Source organism: Capra hircus, chromosome 11 (genome assembly GCF_001704415.2).
Source record: "Capra hircus breed San Clemente chromosome 11, ASM170441v1, whole genome shotgun sequence".
In the NCBI taxonomy this organism is placed as follows: Eukaryota; Metazoa; Chordata; class Mammalia; order Artiodactyla; family Bovidae; genus Capra; species Capra hircus.
Genome location: NC_030818.1, coordinates 21,762,037 through 21,773,120, shown reverse-complemented (window position 1 = coordinate 21,773,120; position 11,084 = coordinate 21,762,037).

Below are 11,084 nucleotides of genomic sequence, written 5' to 3'. Positions count from 1 at the left end.
TGATTCCCATGAAGGAGCAGAGTGAAAGTTTTTACAAGCATATCAAAAAGGCTACATCTTTAAAACCTTTCTTAGCCAACTCTCTCCACCCAAGGCAAGTGCTAAGAATCTCACACCCCACTCAGCCCCACTCACCCCCTCTCTGCTTTGTTCTGTTCTTCCTTTTCCCTCCTCCTCAACTTGCTTTTACTGGCCTAGGCCCCTGATACTGAAAACGCTTCTCTGACTGCTTTTCCTCCAAGAATTAGTCCTTCTGGAATTACAGTGAATAAAATGATCTATTTTGTTGGCTGATTCTTCAAGGTTCCTGGTTCACCTGGCACCTGCTCGCCATTCTCCCAGGTTTCTTGTGGGTGCCTGGGTGAACACAAGTGATCCCCAGCCGGAAACACATGAGCCACTCTTCAGATGCGTGGGGACTTCACCAAGGCAACAGAATCTGCCTGCAGTGAAAATGCTCCTGCTAACCAGCCCACTTTGCAGAGCCCTTCTCAGGATCGCTGCCAGCACTGCAGTTCTAACAGGAGAGTTACTGAGAAGAGGAAGGTTTCTGCTCTGTGACAAAGACCATTCCCTCCTTCTGACACCTAGAGTCTTAGGAATGAGAAAGTAGAAGACACGGAAGCAAAGCAACACTCCCTGGACAGCAGTTTTATTATATTCAGCTGTAGGGGCTACAGAATTAATCAGGATCTGTTTGTACAGCTTTCCTGTCAACACTAGTTATGTCTACCTTGTGCTTCTCTAAGACTCAGATAGGATGTTTCCCAAAGACAATCCAGGTGGAGTTACAGTTTCTGGTGGTGAGAATGATTTGCTCATGTCCAGCACTATCTTGCCTAAGATTGTGAAACTCATATTTTTAAAAAGTATTTATTTATTTATTTGGCTGTGTCAAGTCTTAGTCGTGGCATGCAGGATCTTTAGTTGTGGCATACGAACTTAGTTGTGGTCTTTGGAATCTAGTTCCCTAACCAGAGATTGAACCCAAGGCTCCCTGCTACTGGAGGTGTAGCCACTGGACCACTAGGGAAATCCCTGAAATATAGTTTTGAATCATTTGGTTGGAATGAAGATGGAAAACATTGCTCATAAAATAGATGCCTCTATCTATGGACAATAGATAATAACACTAACATCTAGCTAAGTAGCCTTGATCCTCTTGGGACACAGCTGGATCTAACTGTTCAGCTCAGTCATGTTCAACTCTTTGGGACCACATAGACTATAGCCCAACAGGGTCCTCTGTCCATGGAATTTTCCAGGCCAGAATAGTGGAGTGGGTTTCCATTTCCTACTCCAGGATCTAACTGAATAAATCCTTATTATTATTATTATAGCCACACAAAAGATATGACTGGACCATGCTGCTATCGCTAAGTCGCTTCAGTCATGTCCGACTCTGTGCGACCCCATAGATGGCAGCCCACCAAGCTCCCCCGTCCCTGGGATTCTCCAGGCAAGAACACTGGAGTGGGTTGTCATTTCCTTCTCCAATGCATGAAAGTGAAAAGTGAAAGTGAAGTCGCTCAGTTGTGTCCGACCCTCAGTGACCCTATGGACTGTGCAAATAACCCAAATGTTCTCAGGAATCACAATCAACTAGACTCCTAAGGGTCATCCAGACCAAAAAAGACCTAAAGCTAGTCTGCTGCTGCTGCTGCTGCTGCTAAGGCGCTTCAGTTGTGTCCGACTCTGTGCAACCCCATAGACAGCAGCCCACTAGGCTCCCCTGTCCCTGGGATTCTCCAGGCAAGAACACTGGAGTGGGTTGCCATTTCCTTCTCCAATGCATGAAAGTGAAAAGTGAAAGTGAAGTCGCTCAGTTGTGTCCAACTCTTAGCAACCCCATGGACTGCATGCAGCCTACCAGGCTCCTCCGTCCATGGGATTTTCCAGGCAAGAGTACTGGAGTGGGGTGCCATTGCCTTCTCCAAAGCTAGTCTAGTAAACCCTTTAAGTCTTCTAAACCAATGCAATACTGGCAGAAATGGTTCACCCAGGGAGAGCAAGGATTTGAACAGCACTCAGTTCAGCATCTTTTTACCTCATATCAATCACTTCAAGAGACCTTGCACTGAAGACTTGGCTACTCTCAAAACTCCCTTTGTATCTAAACACTAATAAATATCCAAGAAATATCAATTGCTCTTTTCATCTTCCCCCAGCTGAATCGAGTCATTCTAATACTGAATGGCTTTTTAATATCTTTGACACACTCCCTTTCCTATGTCTGCCAATATTATAATGCATTATTTGGCTGGTGATTTTTCTCATTTCTCTTCTCAACTCAGCAGCCAGAACTGATCCTCCTGACTTGGCAGAAGTTGAGGATGTCCATTCTTGCTGACTTTTGTGCCTGTTCATTGCCAGAAACCCATAATATTTAAGATTTTTCATTTTTCCTCTGCATTTTTTTGAGAGGAGTTATTATTTGTGGCCAGAAATTCCATGGTTTTCAAATTTACTCTATAGTTCATAAAGTACCTAACACAGGCCTCTATTTCTTTGAAATCCTAAAGAAACATACAATTGTCACGTAGTACAAGTTATGCAAGAATTCTATATATATACAGTCTAATTAACCAAAAGGTGTTTTATTATTGTTAAATATAGGAGCATGTTTTCCTGAGTGTGGTACACAATCATAGTTTCCTCTGAGCTGGTTCATTCATTACACTTCTCTTTGCTGACCTGGATGAATAATGATCTCAGGTAAGTTTAAGACAGTTGAGGCACAGTGGAAAAGGTGCCAATGAATTGGACCCTGCCATTAACTATCTGTATCCTTGGAAAGTCACTTAATACCCATAAACCACATTTATCTTCATATTTTAAAACAGGAGACGAGATTAGACCAATGATTTCCAAGGTGCAGATCCTGGTGGCTTCTAAATTCACGGCATCTCCAAATCCATGTGTACACCTCATAGGTTATAGTTGAAACCAACAATATGTCTCATTCATCCAGGTATAGCTATTTGTTTCAAATATATGTAATTGCTGTTCTGATTAACAAATTTAAATTCAGGCAAATGATTATTGAATTCATAGGGGCATATTGTCATTATACACCTTCTCAATCCATGGATACTACAAGTTTAAGTCCCACTGAATGGGAATCCAACAATGTTGAGGTTGAAAAGGGATTCTCACACTTGAAGATTTCTGAATCTCTGTGGTATACTCATCTGTAAGATCCCTTGCAACAGTAAAATTCTGTGTTTAAACATTTCTACTTTGACAGGGGTTCCTCCATGCTCTAACTCAAAAGCCAGAAAGGGAAATAGTTGAGCATGGGGCAGACTTGGAGTAACCGTCAGCTCACAACATGCAGACTGGAGCTTTGTCTGGTCACACTGCATTCTAACTTCAAAAGCTCTTGCAGAAGAGAGGAAAATTCCAGATGAGGGCCATTGGTGTCTTAGAAGATTTCTTGAGACCCCACCCCCACCCCCCGCCCCTGCCGCCTCCGCTCCTTTCTGTTCCATTTAACTGTTGACTCACTTCAGGCTATATGTTTCTGGAACAAGCAATCTAATCTGTATCAATTATGGCAGCCAAACATGAAGCAAGAAGTCTAGTCTCATTTATAGCCTTAGTATTATAACTGGAAACAAGAAGTCTTTTCAAAATAAGCAAATGCAAATACTAAGCAAATTATACCCAAACCACTTCTTTGGGGAACCATCTAAATTTTTTTCACCTTAATATAAGCCTTAGGATAATCCTGATGGTGAAAATTATTCCAAGGATGTAAGACTATATACTCATTTATGTAAGAAGCCATGTTTAATGATTATAAAAATAAAAGAATATAAATATCTTTTAAAGAACTAAGGAAGGGATTAGCTCCTTGACGGATAGACAATCTTTTATTTATCTCTGTGTCTCTGTATCCAAGCATTTATGGTTATTATATTTATTAAATGGTGAGTTTCCTGAATACAAAAAGAAGAAGATCTTGACTGTCCTTCAACTATAAGGAATAGGATTTGAAATAATCAATCACAGCCTGTGAAATCAATATGCATAACACAGAACTGAAGAATATTTATGTAAATGCATTTTCTAAAAGCTTGGGGGAAAATGGGAAATGAGCCAGTAGAACTACCAGAACATATCACTGTAAAGTGATACCAATTTTCCACTATCTGAAAACAGACTTCTTGGGAACCAGTTTATCAGATTATTATGGAGAGGGCAAACTACCTAGGAAATAAAAAGAGGCTAACAATCTCAGAAGAATGACCTGAAGGAACCATTTGCTCCAATCTAAAGTTGCCAGAGAGTAGAAGACACTAACATTTGTAGGGAAAGAATGAAGAAACACTATTAAAAAGAAAGTTGGGCCAAGATGCTCAAGAAATAAAGTTTAGCAAAATCAAAACAACTGGCTTAGAATGTTTCAAAAGAGAGAGGGTAGTGGTAAGTTTGTGATATATGAATGGTTAGCTTGGCAACAAAGAGAAACTTCAACCAAAGAAAGAATTATTTATAAGAACAATAAAAGTGGAAATCAGCATTTTTTAGTAAATATTATGCACCCGGCACTATTCTCATCTAATTCCATCTTCCCAGTTCTGTCATTAGGTATGTGCAATGTGATCTCATTTTTCAGAGGAGGTTGGAAACATTTGTCCTGGGTGACCCAACCAGAAAGTGGCAGGGCCAGGATTCAAAAACAGGACTCTTTGACATGATGGGTATTCAACCCTGGGGATCCTCCCACTGGGGATCCTGATGGAAAGTAAAGGAGCAAGAGGAGAAGCATCGCTGTGAAAAGTTCAAGGTTGACTTCTACTAAATCCATGAGAAAAGCCTAGCTAGCTGCACATGGAAGAAAGTTGGAATGGTCCACCTCATAAAACAAGGCAACTGGCTGGATGGCATCAAGACTCGATGGACGTGAGACTGAGTGAACTCCGGGAGTTGGTGATGGACAGGGAGGCCTGGCGTGCTGCGATCCATGGGGTCGCAAAGAGTCGGACACACTGAGCGACTGAACTGAACTGAGCATCATTTTAAATAAAAGAAAAGGGAGGCATTAGTAGCAGAGGCCATTGACACTGCAACACACTGTTTATAAGATTTTTGCAAAAATTCTGCTTCAGTGGCTGACAAAAACAGCCAAAGGCATGATTTATGCAATCTGGCAGTCTGCCATAGAGAGGCAGGAAAGAGCTGACAGTTGGTGAACTTAAGAGAAGTCACAAAGAAAGGGTACAAAAGAAATTTACTAGATTTTAAGCAGGGAAAAGGATTTTTGCTAAGACAATACAAATCATATAAATACAAACTAGACAATAACACAAGCAGTATAATATCAAGGAACATGGGAAATATTACTTGTGATACAGAATATAAGAAATATAGAAAATCAGCTATTGAACAATAAGATACAATTTATGCATTTCATTATGTTTTTTAAAATACTAAAAGAAAAGATAATCCTATATCCTATTTTGAAAAGTATTTTTAATTAGAATTCAATTAAACAAAAATCAATGGGGTTTCACTGAGTAACAGGCAAAGTACCAGACTGGAAGTCCAGAGATTTAATAAAATATTTTAAAACAAATATCTTGGTATTGTTAAGTTTGATTTCACTGGCAAACTGGGTATAATAATAATAATACATTCAGAGACTTTTTGTGAACATTAAACGCAACGATGTTTGTGAACATTGCCAGTGCTAAGCAATCTTCGTACTGTTCATGAGGTTCTCAAGGCAAGAATACTGAGGTGGTTTGCCATTCCTTCTCCAGTACTGAGTTACACTGTGGTCCATGTGATCAGATTGATTAGTTTTCTGTGATTGTGGTTTTCAGTCTGTCTACCCTCTGATGGAGAAGGATAAGAGGCTTATGGAAGCTTCCTGATGGGACAGACTGACTGAGGGGGAAACTGGGTCTTGTTCTGATGGGCGGGGCCATGCTCAGTTTAGTTCAGTGGCTCAGTCGTGTTCGACTCTTTGCAACCCCATGAATCGCAGCACGCCAGGCATCCCTGTCCATCACCAACTCCCAGAGTTCACTCAGACTCACGTCCATCGAGTCCGTGATGCCATTCAGCCATCTCATCCTCTGTTGTCCCCTTCTGCTCCTGCCCCCAATCCCTTCCAGCGTATCAGAGTCTTTTCCAATGAGTCAACTCTTTGCGTGAGGTGGCCAAAGTACTGGAGTTTAGCATCAGTCCTTCCAAAGAAAACCCAGGGCTGATCTCCTTCAGAATGGACTGGTTGGATCTCCTTGCAGTCCAAGGGACTCCCAAGAGTCTTCTCCAACACCACAGTTCAAAAGCATCAATTCTTCAGTGCTCAGCCTTCTTCACAGTCCAACTCTCACATCCATACATGACCACAGGAAAATCCATAGCCTTGACTAGACGGACCTTAGTCAGCAAAGTAATGTCTCTGCTTTTGAATATGCTATCTAGGTTGGTCATAACTTTTCTTCCAAGGAGTAAGCGTCTTTTAATTTCATGGCTGCAATCACCATCTGCAGTGATTTTGGAGTCCAAAAAAATAAAGTCTGACACTAATGTTTCCCCATCTATTTCCCATGAAGTGATGGGACCAGATGCCATGATCTTCGTTTTCTGAATGTTGAGCTTTAAGGCAACTTTTTCACTTTCCACTTTCACTTTCATCAAGAGGCTTTTTAGTTCTTCTTCACTTTCTGCCTTAAAGGTGGTGTCATCTGCATATCTGAGGTTATTGCTATTTCTCCCGGCAATCTTGATTCCAGCTTCTGCTTCTTCCAGTCCAGCGTTTCTCATGATGTACTCTGCATAGAAGTTAAATAAGCATGGTGACAATATACAGCCTTGACGTACTTCTTTCCTATTTGCAGCCACTCTGTTGTTCCATGTCCAGTTCTAACTGTTGCTTCCTGACCTGCATACAGGTTTCTCAAGAGGCAGGTCAGGTGGTCTGGTATTCCCATCTCTTTCAGAATTTTCCATAGTTTATTGTTATCCACACAGTCAAAGGCTTTGGCATAGTCAAGAAAGCAGAAATAGATGTTTTTCTGGAACTCTCTTGCTTTTTCCATGATCCAGAGGATGTTGACCATTTGATCTCTGGTTCCTCTGCTGTTTCTAAAACCAGCTTGAACATCTGGACATTCACGGTTCACGGATCGCTGAAGCCTGGCTTGGAGAATTTTGAGCATTCCTTTACTAGCATGTGAGATGAGTGCAATTGTGCGGTAGTTTGAGCATTCTTTGGCATTGCCTTTCTTTGGGATTGGAATGAAAACTGACCTTTTCCAGTCCTGTGGCCACTGCTGAGTTTTCCACATTTGCTGGCATATTGAGTGCAGCACTTTCATAGCATCATCTCTCAGGATTTGAAATAGCTCAACTGGAATTCCATCACCTCCACTAGCTTTGTTCATAGTGATGCTTTCTAAGGCCCACTTAACTTCACATTCCAGGATGTCTGGCTCTAGATGAGTGATCACATTATCATGATTATCTGGGTCATGAAGATCTTTTTTGTACAGTTCTTCTGTGTGTTCTTGCCACCTCTTCTTAATATCTTCTGCTTCTGTTAGGTCCAGACCATTTCTGTCCTTTATCAGGCCCATCTTTGCATGAAATGTTCCCTTGGTATCTCTAATTTTCTTGAAGAGATCTCTAGTCTTTCCCATTCTGTCCTTTTCCTCTATTTCTTTGCATTGATCGCTGAAGAAGGCTTTCTTATCTCTTCTTGCTATTCTCTGGAGCTCTGCATTCAGATGCTTATATCTTTCCTTTGCACCTCTCTTCTTTTCACAGCTATTTGTAAGGCCTCCTCAGACAGCCATTTTGCTTTTTTGCATTTCTTGTCCATGGGGATGGTCTTGATCCCTGTCTCCTGTACAATGTCACAAACCTCATTCCATAGTTCATCAGGCACTTTGTCTATCAGATCAAGTCCCTTAAATCTATTTCTCACTTCCACTGTATAATCATAAGGGATTTGATTTAGGTCATACCTGAATGGTCTAGCGGTTTTCCCTACTTTCTTCAATTTGAGTCTGAATTTGGTAATAAGGAGTTCATGATCTGAGCCACAGTCAGCTCCTGGTCTTGTTTTTGTTAATTGTATAGAGCTTCTCCATCTTTGGCTGCAAAGAATATAATCAATCTGATTTTGGTGTTGACCATCTGGTGATGTCCATGTGTAGAGTCTTCTCTTGTGTTGTTGGAAGAGGGTGTTTGCTATGAACAGTGCATTTCTTGGCAAAACTCTATTAGTCTTTGCCCTGCTTCATTCCACATTCCAAGGCCAAATTTGCCTGTTACTCCAGGTGTTTCTTGACTTCCTACTTTTGCATTCCAGTCCCCTAGAATGAAAAGGACATCTTTTTTGGGTGTGAGTTCTCAAAAGTCTTGTAGGTCTTCATAGAACCATTCAACTTCAGCTTCTTCAGCGTTACTGGTTGGGGCATAGACTTGGATTACTATGTTATTGAATGGTTTGCCTTGGAGATGAACAGAGATCATTCTGTCGTTTTTGAGATTGCATCCAAGTACTGCATTTCAGACTCTTTTGTTGACCGTGATGGCTACTCCATTTCTTCTGAGGGATTCCTGCTCACAGTAGTAGATATAATAGTCATCTGAGTTAAATTCACCCATTCCAGTCCATTTTAGTTTGCTGATTCCTAGAATGTCAACGTTCATTCTTGCCATCTCCTGTTTGACCACTTCCAATTTGCCTTAACTCATGGACCTGACATTCCAGCTTCATATGCAATATTGCTCTTACAGCATTGGACCTTGCTTCTATCACCAGTCACATCCACAACTTGGTATTGCTTTTGCTTTGGCTCCATCCCTTCATTCTTTCTAGAGTTATTTCTCCACTGATCTCCAGTAGCATATTGGGCACCTACTTACCTGGGGAGTTCCTCTCTCAGTATCCTATCATTTCGCCTTTTCATACTGTTCATGGGGTTCTCAGGGCTAGAATACTGAAGTGGTTTGCCATTCCCTTCTCCAGTGGGCCACATTCTGTCAGACCTCTCCACCTTGCTCAGTAAATCTTTAATCCAGTTTTCCATGGGGGGGGGGTGGGGGGCTGTGTTCCCTCCCTGTTATTTGACCTGAGGCCAAATTATGGTGGAGGTAATGAAGATAATGGAGACCTCCTTCAAAAATTCCCATGCAGGCACTGCTACACTCAGTGTCCCCAACCCTGCAGCAGGCCACTGCCGACCCACATCTGCGCCGGAGACTCCTGGACACTCACAGGCAAGGCTGGGTCAGTCTCTTGTGGGGTCACTGCTCCTTTCTCTTGGGTCCTGGTGCACACAAGGTTCTGTTTGCGCCCTCCCAGAGTCTGTTTCCCCAGTTCTGTGTAAGTTATGGCGGCTCTATGGTGAGTTAATGGCGACCTCCTCCCAGAGGGCTTATGCCGTACCCACGTCTACTGCACCCAGAGCCCCTGCCCCTGCAGCAGTCCACTCCTGACCTGTACCTCCTCAGGAGACACCCAGACACAGTTTTGCTCTCAGTCTCTGTGAGGTCTCTGTGTCCTGGTGCATACAAGGTATGTTTGAGCCCTCTGAGCATCTCTGGCGGGTATGGGGTTTGATTCTAAACATGATTTTGCCCCTCCCTGGTGGCTCAGAGGTTAAAGCGTCTGCCTACAATGTGGGAGACCCGGGTTCGATCCCTGGGTTAGGAAGGTCCCTTGGAGAAGGAAATGGCAATCCACTCCAGTATTCTTGCCTGGAGAATCCCATGGATGGAGAAGCCTAGTAGGTTACAGTCCATAGGGTTGCAAAGAGTCGGGCACGACTGAGCGGCTTCACCTCACCATCTTGCTGGGCTTCTCCTTTGCCCTTGCACATGGGATATCTCCTCAAAGTCACTTTAGTGCCAAGCAGCCACCATTCCAGTACCTACTGTCTTGCTGGGGCTTCTCTGACCTTGGACGTAGGGTATCTCCTCACAGTCACTCCTCTGCTTTCAGCTACTTCTGCTTTATTGACTATACCAAAGACTTTGACTGTGTGGATCACAACAAACTATGGAAAATTCTGAAAGAGGTGGGAATACCAGACCACCTGACCTGCCTCCTGAGAAATCTATATGCAGGTCAAGAAGCAACAGTTAGAACTGGACATGGAACAACAGACTGGTTCCAAGTCAGGAAAGGAGTACGTCAAGGCTGTATATTGTCACCCTGCTTATTTAACTTACATGCAGGGTACATCATGAGAAATGCCAGGCTGGAGGAAGCACAAGCTGGAATCAAGATTGCTGGGAGAAATATCAATAACCTCAGATATGCAGGTGACCCCACCCTTATGGAAGAAACTGAAGAAGAACAAAAGAGCCTCTTGATGAAAGTGAAAGAGGAGAGTGAAAAACTTGGCTTAAAGCTCAACATTCAGAAAACTAAGATCATGGCATCTGGTCCCATCACTTCATGGCAAATAGATGGGGAAACAGTTGAAAAGTGGTGGACTTTATTTTCTTGGGCTCCAAAATCACTGCAGATGGTGACGGCAGCCATGAAATTAAAAGACACTTGCTCCTTGAAAGAAAAGGACCAACCTGGACCTTGCTTCTAAAAAGCAGAGACATTACTTTGCCAACAAAGGTCTGTCTAGTCAAAGCTATGGTTTTTCCAGTGGTCATGTATGAATGTGAGAGTTGGACCATAAAGAAAGCTGAGCACTGAAGAATTGATGCTTTTGAACTGTGGTGTTGGAGAAGACTGTTGAGAATCCCTTGGACTACAAGGAGATCCAACCAGTCCATCCTAAAGGAGATCAGTCCTGAATATTCATTGGAAGGACTGATACTGAAGTTGAAATTCCAACACTTTAGCCACCTGATATGAAGAACTGACTCACTGGAAAAGACCCTGATGCTGGAAAAGATTGAAGGTGGGAGGAAAAGGGGACAACAGAGGATGAGATGGTTGGATGGCATCACTGACTTAGTGGACATGAGTTTGAGTACACTCTGGGAGTTGGTGATGGACAGGGAGGCCTGGTGTGCTGCAGTCCATGGGGTTGCAAGGAGTTGGACATGACTGAGTGACTGAACTGAACTGATGCAATCTTCATCATCATGATTAT